The sequence below is a fragment of the Pteropus alecto genome, unplaced genomic scaffold (genome assembly GCF_000325575.1).
Source record: "Pteropus alecto unplaced genomic scaffold, ASM32557v1 scaffold121, whole genome shotgun sequence".
Lineage (NCBI taxonomy): Eukaryota > Metazoa > Chordata > Mammalia > Chiroptera > Pteropodidae > Pteropus > Pteropus alecto.
In genome coordinates, this window is record NW_006434369.1 from 1,451,119 (window position 1) to 1,459,106 (window position 7,988).

The 7,988-nt window shown below is 36.4% G+C and overlaps 1 long non-coding RNA gene across 8 annotated transcripts in view; it reads right to left on the reverse strand.

Annotated features, from left to right (window-relative positions):
• LOC102887488 overlaps window positions 1–7,988 on the reverse strand; it is a 366,742-nt gene that overhangs the window by 187,047 nt on the left and 171,707 nt on the right. For all 8 annotated transcript variants that reach the window (XR_003045540.1, XR_001516647.2, XR_001516646.2 and 5 more), the window contains one exon: window positions 2,874–3,005. This is a non-coding gene — a long non-coding RNA (uncharacterized LOC102887488). The remainder of the gene's footprint in view (window positions 1–2,873; window positions 3,006–7,988) is intronic.

A 7,988-nucleotide genomic window follows, 5' to 3' on the forward strand; every position in this document is an offset into this window, starting at 1 on the left:
GGCCACCTAGGGAAAAAATTAAGACAACCAAATATGGGGGGATATTTCATCTTATCGCCCCGGAGGAACTGAAAAGGGCAAGTGCTGGAAAACACAGAGTTCACTGGTGTGAAGTACACCTGAAATCTTCCCTCTATACCAGTGCAGAATATTTTTGTACCCAGTGTATTGGAAAAAGAGAATTAGACACACGTGGTGTTTTTAAGGGCTAGGATAGTTTATTAGGTGCTAGAAAGCACAGGCAATCAGTAAATAATACTTGAATTGACTTCAATGTCTTTCTACTGGTTCTCTTTAGGAAAGATCGAGCTGATGCCAAACGTTCCACTCTGCTCTCTACTACTCATTTAGTGAGCATCCATGTGTCGATACACAAATTTAGAAGCTCAGAGCAGCGGAGGCCATAATTATGATCACATAGCATTGAAGAATTTAATCAGTTAATGTTTCAGGATCTACGCAAACACTGACAGCTCACAATCAATGAAAGAAGTTACTTTGTAAATTGGATTTTTTTCCCCTTCAGTTTGAGATCTAGAGGCTTGCACTGCTTGATGTCCTGGAAATTTTCCAGATTTGTACTTCAGTTTCAACTTTGTGGGTTGGGCTTGGTTTCTTAAAGACAATAGTGAGTAGTGTTGCAACTGGCTATTAAATCTGCTTCTAAGAACAGTTTAGGTATTCTTTGCAAAGAAGCTTCTGTAATTTCAATCGTTATTTTTATTTTCAATTTTTCCTCTTCTCCATTTTAACCCCTTCTCTCAATGGTACCTAAGTGCTCAGGTAATATATGTACAACTGCTCCAACAGACAGATTGGTAAGCACCACTTTGTGGTGCCCATGCATATTAGTGAGGAAAAAAAATACCCCAAAACAAAATACAGTAATTCCATCCTCTCAAGTGCTATAATAATTGCTGCAGGGGGTAGTTCTGAAACTAAAACTGCAGCACAATGGATGTATAAATTAAGGCTACTAATAATGTTTGACAATACAATGAAGTAAGTATTCTAATGTCTAATATACACATTCCATAAAACCAGAAAAATTACTTAAAAACCCAGAGCAAAATAAAACTTGTTAAACTATTTTTGTGTAGTCAGTGCTATATTTTCATTTTCCCTCCACTATATGATTTTCATGTAACTAAATATATACTACAGGACTGCGAACCTACAAATAGAAGATTTTTTTAAGCTGTAGGTCTCATCAGCTTTGTAGGTTAGTCTCTACAGGCACACAAGACCTGAAAATTTATGAATGCCTAACATTCATCACAATTGGATAGCTCTAGTTTGATTCTAATATATCATTATCCCCATTTTATAGCTGAGGAAATGAAGGCTTAGAGAGGTTAAATAATTTACCTAACATCATCTTGCTAGTAAATGGTAGAATCAGAATTTGAACCTGGGAACTCTGGCTCCAGAGCCCAGACAATAAGCTACTATATAATCACCCTGGTAGTGGTACTCAAGTCTTTAATATTAAAGGGGATAGGGGCTCGCTTATATGTTATTTCTCCTAGAAAACATCCTCTTACAAGGCCATATTAACATGAGTCCAATCCAGAGAGACTGGGCTATAGAAATGCCAAGAGGATCGGAACTGGTCGATTACCTTTGAGACATTTCTCTCTGTACAAAGTCCAAAAATAGGGTTATGGTAAGGGTTCCTCTGAATTATAGGGATCAGTGAGAGACCAAAGCTATATCTACTTACTCGTCCACCTGCTTTGAGTTATCTGGAGATACTGTGCCTCCTGAACTGTGCACATACCAAGAAATGTCAAGGCCATCAATATTTACATCACATGAACCTGAAGGTCAGTTCAAAAGGTTACAAGTTATTTATGGGAGTGTTTTAGTCACCTAAGGCAGATGGGAGAAAAGGAAGAGCTTGGAACTGTTCCCATTTTTTCTTAACGATCTCAAATATAAGAATTCTACGGCCAACTGCTAAAACATTCCAAAGTGAAAGGTAATATTAGTATTTTTAAAATAAAAATATCACTGTTATTCACTTTTCATAAACCAACAATAAGTCAGAAGATCCTATCACATTCAGTAGTGCCCGAAACCTCTGAACAATAAGCAATTCCAAAGTAATGATAGATCTTAATTTTAGAATGTTTTTTGTTCTAAATGCTGTAGCTGGCATTTTTAAAACACATGAAAATAAAAACACAGAAGCCTGTTTCTAGAACTAATGGCAATGAAATAAACCATTTGAACATTACCAAATGCCCTGTTCAACTCCTCCTATATCTGCTTGCAATATTAAAAAAAAAAAAAAAAAAAATTCCCTAGATAAAGCCCTCTCCACAGCCACCAGTTAAACCGTTTTGTCCTACACACGCAAGATTGGGGGAAAAACTCTTATCCACCCAAAATCCCACTTCACACCTCAAAATTGGAATGGAGTACATATAAATGAAAATGAAAGATTCTGAGAAACAGAATAGTAGTTTTGGGTAAGCTCGAAAAAAAATGTTTTTGAATTTGTCATTACACTCACACTCGATAATATTTTGACCTTATAAAAAGAACCTGAATTCTATAATTAGACCACTAAGTTTCTTTGATGCCCCAACATAAGATTGTCAAGAAACAGCATGGAGGAAAGATGTATAAAATTTAACAGAGTACCTATGTGACTTAGCCAGAACTGACACACAAACCTTCCTAATGGAAATCTCCATAAAAAAGTAAAACAAAAATTCTGAAGACTCTACTGCTTGCAAAGAAGAAGTATGTCCAGAAAGTATCAAAAGTTGTATTCTCCCAGTTGAAATCTGAGTTTTATCTTCCTGTTTTGATTAGAGGTCTCTTGATGAAGGGCCTGTGGTGTTATAAATTATCCCATTACTCACTCTCCTCGTCTATCTCCGCTGGAACAGGAAGGAAGTAAATCTTGGAGTCCTGCACTTACATCCCTTCATCATATACACGCATGCCCCCCAAAGCAGTAAATCATCGTCTTTCACTGTCACCATGATTCACACCTGAAACAGAGCAAAAATGACAGGACTCAGAAATGCCATTCTCAAAGAAAAGCATCTTAAAACATTAAAAATAATAATATGTAGGCACCCCAGTGTTGTTCCTTCTCAAATAGACATCACACCAGCAAGTCTATCACTATAATTAAGAGTCATCAGCCATGTTAAAAGCAAATTTTAAAGAGCTCAGCTTTTCAAACAGAACATTTCAGGACTCAGTACTCTTTCTAAGCTCTCTTAAAACCAAACATCTCTATCATGTTAACCAACTTGGGCATGACTTTATTTAGTTGAATTGTTAGGCTGACTTTCTTCTCATCAACTCGGCAGGGCAGAAACATGACCAATCAGATGTTTTAAGATGCCACTTAATTATATAAAAGATCTCCTTTAACTTTACATCTAAGTGGTTAAGATCAAAATGTACCATTAATTCTCAAGAAAAATATTTGTGGTTACCCCATTTTCTAAGATTATGTGCATATTTATTTACTGTTTCTTGAACAGAAAGAGAAAAAGAGGTTTTTCAATAGTCGAAGAGCCTTCTTTTATGAAAAATTTAAATTGTTTTCAGGTTTATGTAAATTGTATAAGTTTGGGTGGGTTTCCCAATCAATATACAACTGCACTGCTTCCATTTGTCTTGTCAGAGAGGCAGTAACAGCTGCGCTTTCAAGCACTTTAAAATCTCACTAGCTGGGGAGGTAACTACCACGCCTTCCTCTTGCCAAGCAAAGACCAACAGCCAACAGAACAAGGCCAAATGATCAAAAATACCTCCTGCAGATTTTACTAAACTTTTTTGAGTTTGCACCATTATCATCAGCTGCCCTTCACAACTGCCAATGTGTCATCAAATCTGTTATCAGCTCAATTATCAGTATGATAATGGTACAATGGTCTCCAAACCCCTAGATTTAAAATTAATAAGTGGATGCTAATGAGTGCTCTGTCTACAAGATTTACTTTTTATATTTAACTCTCTGACTTTAATTTTATTTCATTCAAAAATTTGGAACTAAAGCTCACATTGGGCAAAGAAATGCATGATGACACTCTTCTAGCAAGAACCAGACCAGGCTGACAGACTGTTGCTTTAACTGTTTTTCAGCAAAATGGCCGTTCAAGGATTAGGCTCTGAAATGACGAGAAGAGAGATTTTTACAACTAAAAAATGATCATTTTGGACAGTAGTGAATACAGACATAGGGTAAAAGCATTTTTAAAATAAAAACCACTTGGTACATTTAAAGAGAATAATGTAATTAAAAATAGATTTTTTTTTTTTTTTAAAGAATGAACTCAATGCTACCGCACTTTTAAGGTTATTTTTTATTGATTTTAAAGGGCTTTCTAATAAGATTATATGCCCTACACTGTAGGGCCAAAAGCTCTTTGACTGCATATAAATGAATTGTGGTCTGCTCAATTTTCAAAGGACTCTCTTATCCAGACTCCATTAAAATTATAATAAAACAAAAGTATCTCATTTGACTTTTTGGTTGTACTGCTGAAAAACACTAATAATAAAGCCTTAGCCTGAATGTATATGCATATAAAAGTACTTTCCTCAATAAGCCCATGTGAACTAATATCTGGCACCCATATTAAAGGGCACAGACAGGAATATATCTTGATGAACATTCAGCACAAAACATGAGTTCTTAGTATTACTTCAACCTTACTAGTGTCATGTATTTTTTGAATGGCAGATATTTTTTAATCACACTTGTGTTATGTTTTACCTCCAGGATTAAAACTGTGCAAATGTTAAAAAAACACAATCTTAGTAAACATTCCCCTAACTATCATCAGATTTAGGAGAATGTTATTTCTAGACCCAAAGAACAATGCAATATAAACCACAGATGCTGATGCCTGTCAGCTATGAAGTGTCCAAAGATTAACCCGGAGCAAACTATCCTCGCACTGCATTCCAGGGTCACTTAAGTATGAATGCAAGGAAGATGCCTTTTAGCTAAAAATGTAGATGTCAGGCAGCTGCAAGTCAGACTTTAAAAATGATCTTCGGAAAATCTCATGGGCTTATGCTACCCTAAAATGGCAAATACTGCCTTTTTTTTAAAATGTAATACCAGTAAACCACATTCAAGGTCAGAAAAAGTCTACTTGGCCACCTGAATAAATCTGCCATATTTGGTTTCCAAAATTAAAAGGCAGAGATTTAAAAGTGGTAGTTAAGTGCTAGAGTTCAATATGAAAACTTAAAATTGGGGCAGGGCATATGCCAAAATAAGGACAACTCATTTAATGGCATTTAGTCAGCTCACTTGTTAAATATACAGTGATTCATACAATCAAAAATAGTACTAAAGTTAACCAAAAATGGCTAATGTCATAATCAGACACATATATCGAGCTATTATGCATGTTTCAAACTATCACAAAATTGTCAGGCCTGCCTCAAGTAGGCTAAGAGATAACTGAATATTGTTAAAAGAGTAAAATATACGAAGAGACATGTATTGCAAAAAATGCATTCAGCAAAACATCACTAAATTATATCCTTACATGTCTTGCCTTTAAAATGCGGCCCTATCAGACACATTCATCCACCACACAGAACACAACCAGAAAGAAGTTCAGAGTCCACAACCAAAATGACAGCCCAGGAGTTTGTGGGTTTTATAAATGGTGGTTTGAGATTTAGGTTTTGTTTCTCAGTATAAATAAAATATCCATGGAAATATTCTCCTGACACTAGGGAATTTAAAAAAAAAGAAAGAAAGAAAGAAAAGGAAGAAGATTCATAGACTAAGTGATTTACCAATTTCTTTTGATCAAAAGCAATTAGAGGACCAACTAGATCAGAGTTCCTTCTACCTGCCACTTGATTATTCATAGTGAGATAGAAAGCTGGGTTTTTTTGTTTGTTTGTTTTTTTATTGAGGTCACACTGGTTCCTAACATTAGCTAAGTGTCAGGTGTACAATACTGTACTTCGACTACAGCATTCTCACCACCAAAGGTCTAGTTTCCATCTATCACCATACATTTGACCCCCTGTGCACACCCCTACCCCTTTTCCTATCTAGTAGCCATCAAGATGTTTTCTGCATCTATGAGATTGTTTGTGTTTGTTCATTTGTTTCTTTTCCATATGAGTGAAGTCATACGGTATTTGTCCTTATCCAACTAACTTATTTCATTTAGTGTAATACCCTCAGTGTCCATCTATGTTGTTGCAAACGGCAAGATTTCATCTTTTTCTATGGCTGAGTAGCATTCCATTGTTAGTGCACATGTACATACACACACGTATACACATACACACCATGTCTTTACCAATTCATCCCTCCATGGACACTTAGGTTGTTTCCATATCTTGGCTGTTGTAAATAATGCTTCGAGCTGCCTTTACAGATTGACCAGAAGACGTTTCTCATATCGAGTTCAGTACTGAATCATGAACCATGGATATTCAGTTTCAGTTAAACAACAACCCTCCAAAGCATGAAACAATCTTTCTAACATCAACCCTTAAAGGGGAAGTTGGAGGAAGAGGAATTAGGTAGAAACTACAGACACAAAAAAGAAGTGTCGTTATGAAGGAGCAGAGGAGGGAGTGAATTTTTTCCATTACCCTAGGGGTGTTGCTTAGGTTCAATTAAGCTCAGACTGCAAAACAAGTGGAAGTCTAAGAGTTTCACACTCTAGTCACCAATATGAAGAGTTTACTAGCCGAAGGGAACCTCTGACACTTTTCATAGTTTACTGATGAGTACTTTGTACCAGTGTCCCGCAGAAAAACTTTTTTTTAGCCCACCACTGATGTTGTGAATGACTCAAGAATTACACAGGGAAGCATAAATGTCTCTGTATCTTTGTCTGGTTGGATAACAAGAAGCTCTGCAAGCTGAAAAGTTCAAAGAGGCAACTTGTTATCCCAGAGCCCTAAATCTATAAATCTCAGCACTGACATTTCCAACCTGCAGCAGCAACAGATTAGAAGATCAGGAGGGGCATTTCTATTCTTAAGGCTCTAACCGGCAGCTGCCGTCCTCATTTAGAATACTTGGCTCATGCAAACTTGTTTATGCATTTGGTGTATTCATGTAATTTGCCAATTTGCTAGGCTTGACACCAGTAAGATGGCTGAACATTTGCTGTTGTCCATTTGTTGACTCACACAAACTCAAGGCCGAAATGCCACATAAAAAGAACCTAATCAGCTGGGAGGAGGTAGAAAATACTTGAACAAACTAACTCTTGTCGTGATTTTTCTTTGGAAAAAATCGAAAGGGAAATATTTTCTAACAATTCTAATTCTTTTATTCAGCCTTTGTTATAAAAGCTAGATTTATTTCTACCATGTTTCAATAGATGATTACAAGTGTTACTCAAAAATCAGGTGTTTTAGGTTAAATAGCTTTAAGTATTTAGTCCCAAATGAATGCCAGCTAAATAAACAGCCTGAGAACACAAACACATGACCAATCTCATTCATCCTAGCAAGTCAGTGGGCCAAGCCTTTCTAGCTAGCCTAAAGCACAACATCAGGGGCAGGGGTGGGGGGGGGTGTCTTTTTTTTTTTTTTAACCTCCTCTCACCCCAAGAGACAGCGACAAATCACACATAGATCAATTCATGAAAAAAATCTTCAGATCAAGACCAATGTTGGATTTTTCCAGGTCTAATAGTTAATAAAACTTCTAAGGCAGAGTAATAGAAAACTCTCCATTAAAAAAAAAATTCTTACTATATTGAATGTATTTTAGTATGTACAGAGCCACAAATTTGGCTAAGCGTACACCTACAAGATTTCAAGGGCACCAAGAGGCCCCGCTATTTCAAAACGATCTCTTCCTGGGCTGCTTGTCAGAATGCCGACATCCCCACCAATGCTCAGTCTTAGGTATCAAATCCCCTGGATAAAGCACCTGGCTATTAACTCATTAGCATAAATTTTCTTAATATTAGGACCTAGTGACCAAGACTGGAAGGTCATCAGTTGAGCAGGTAAAC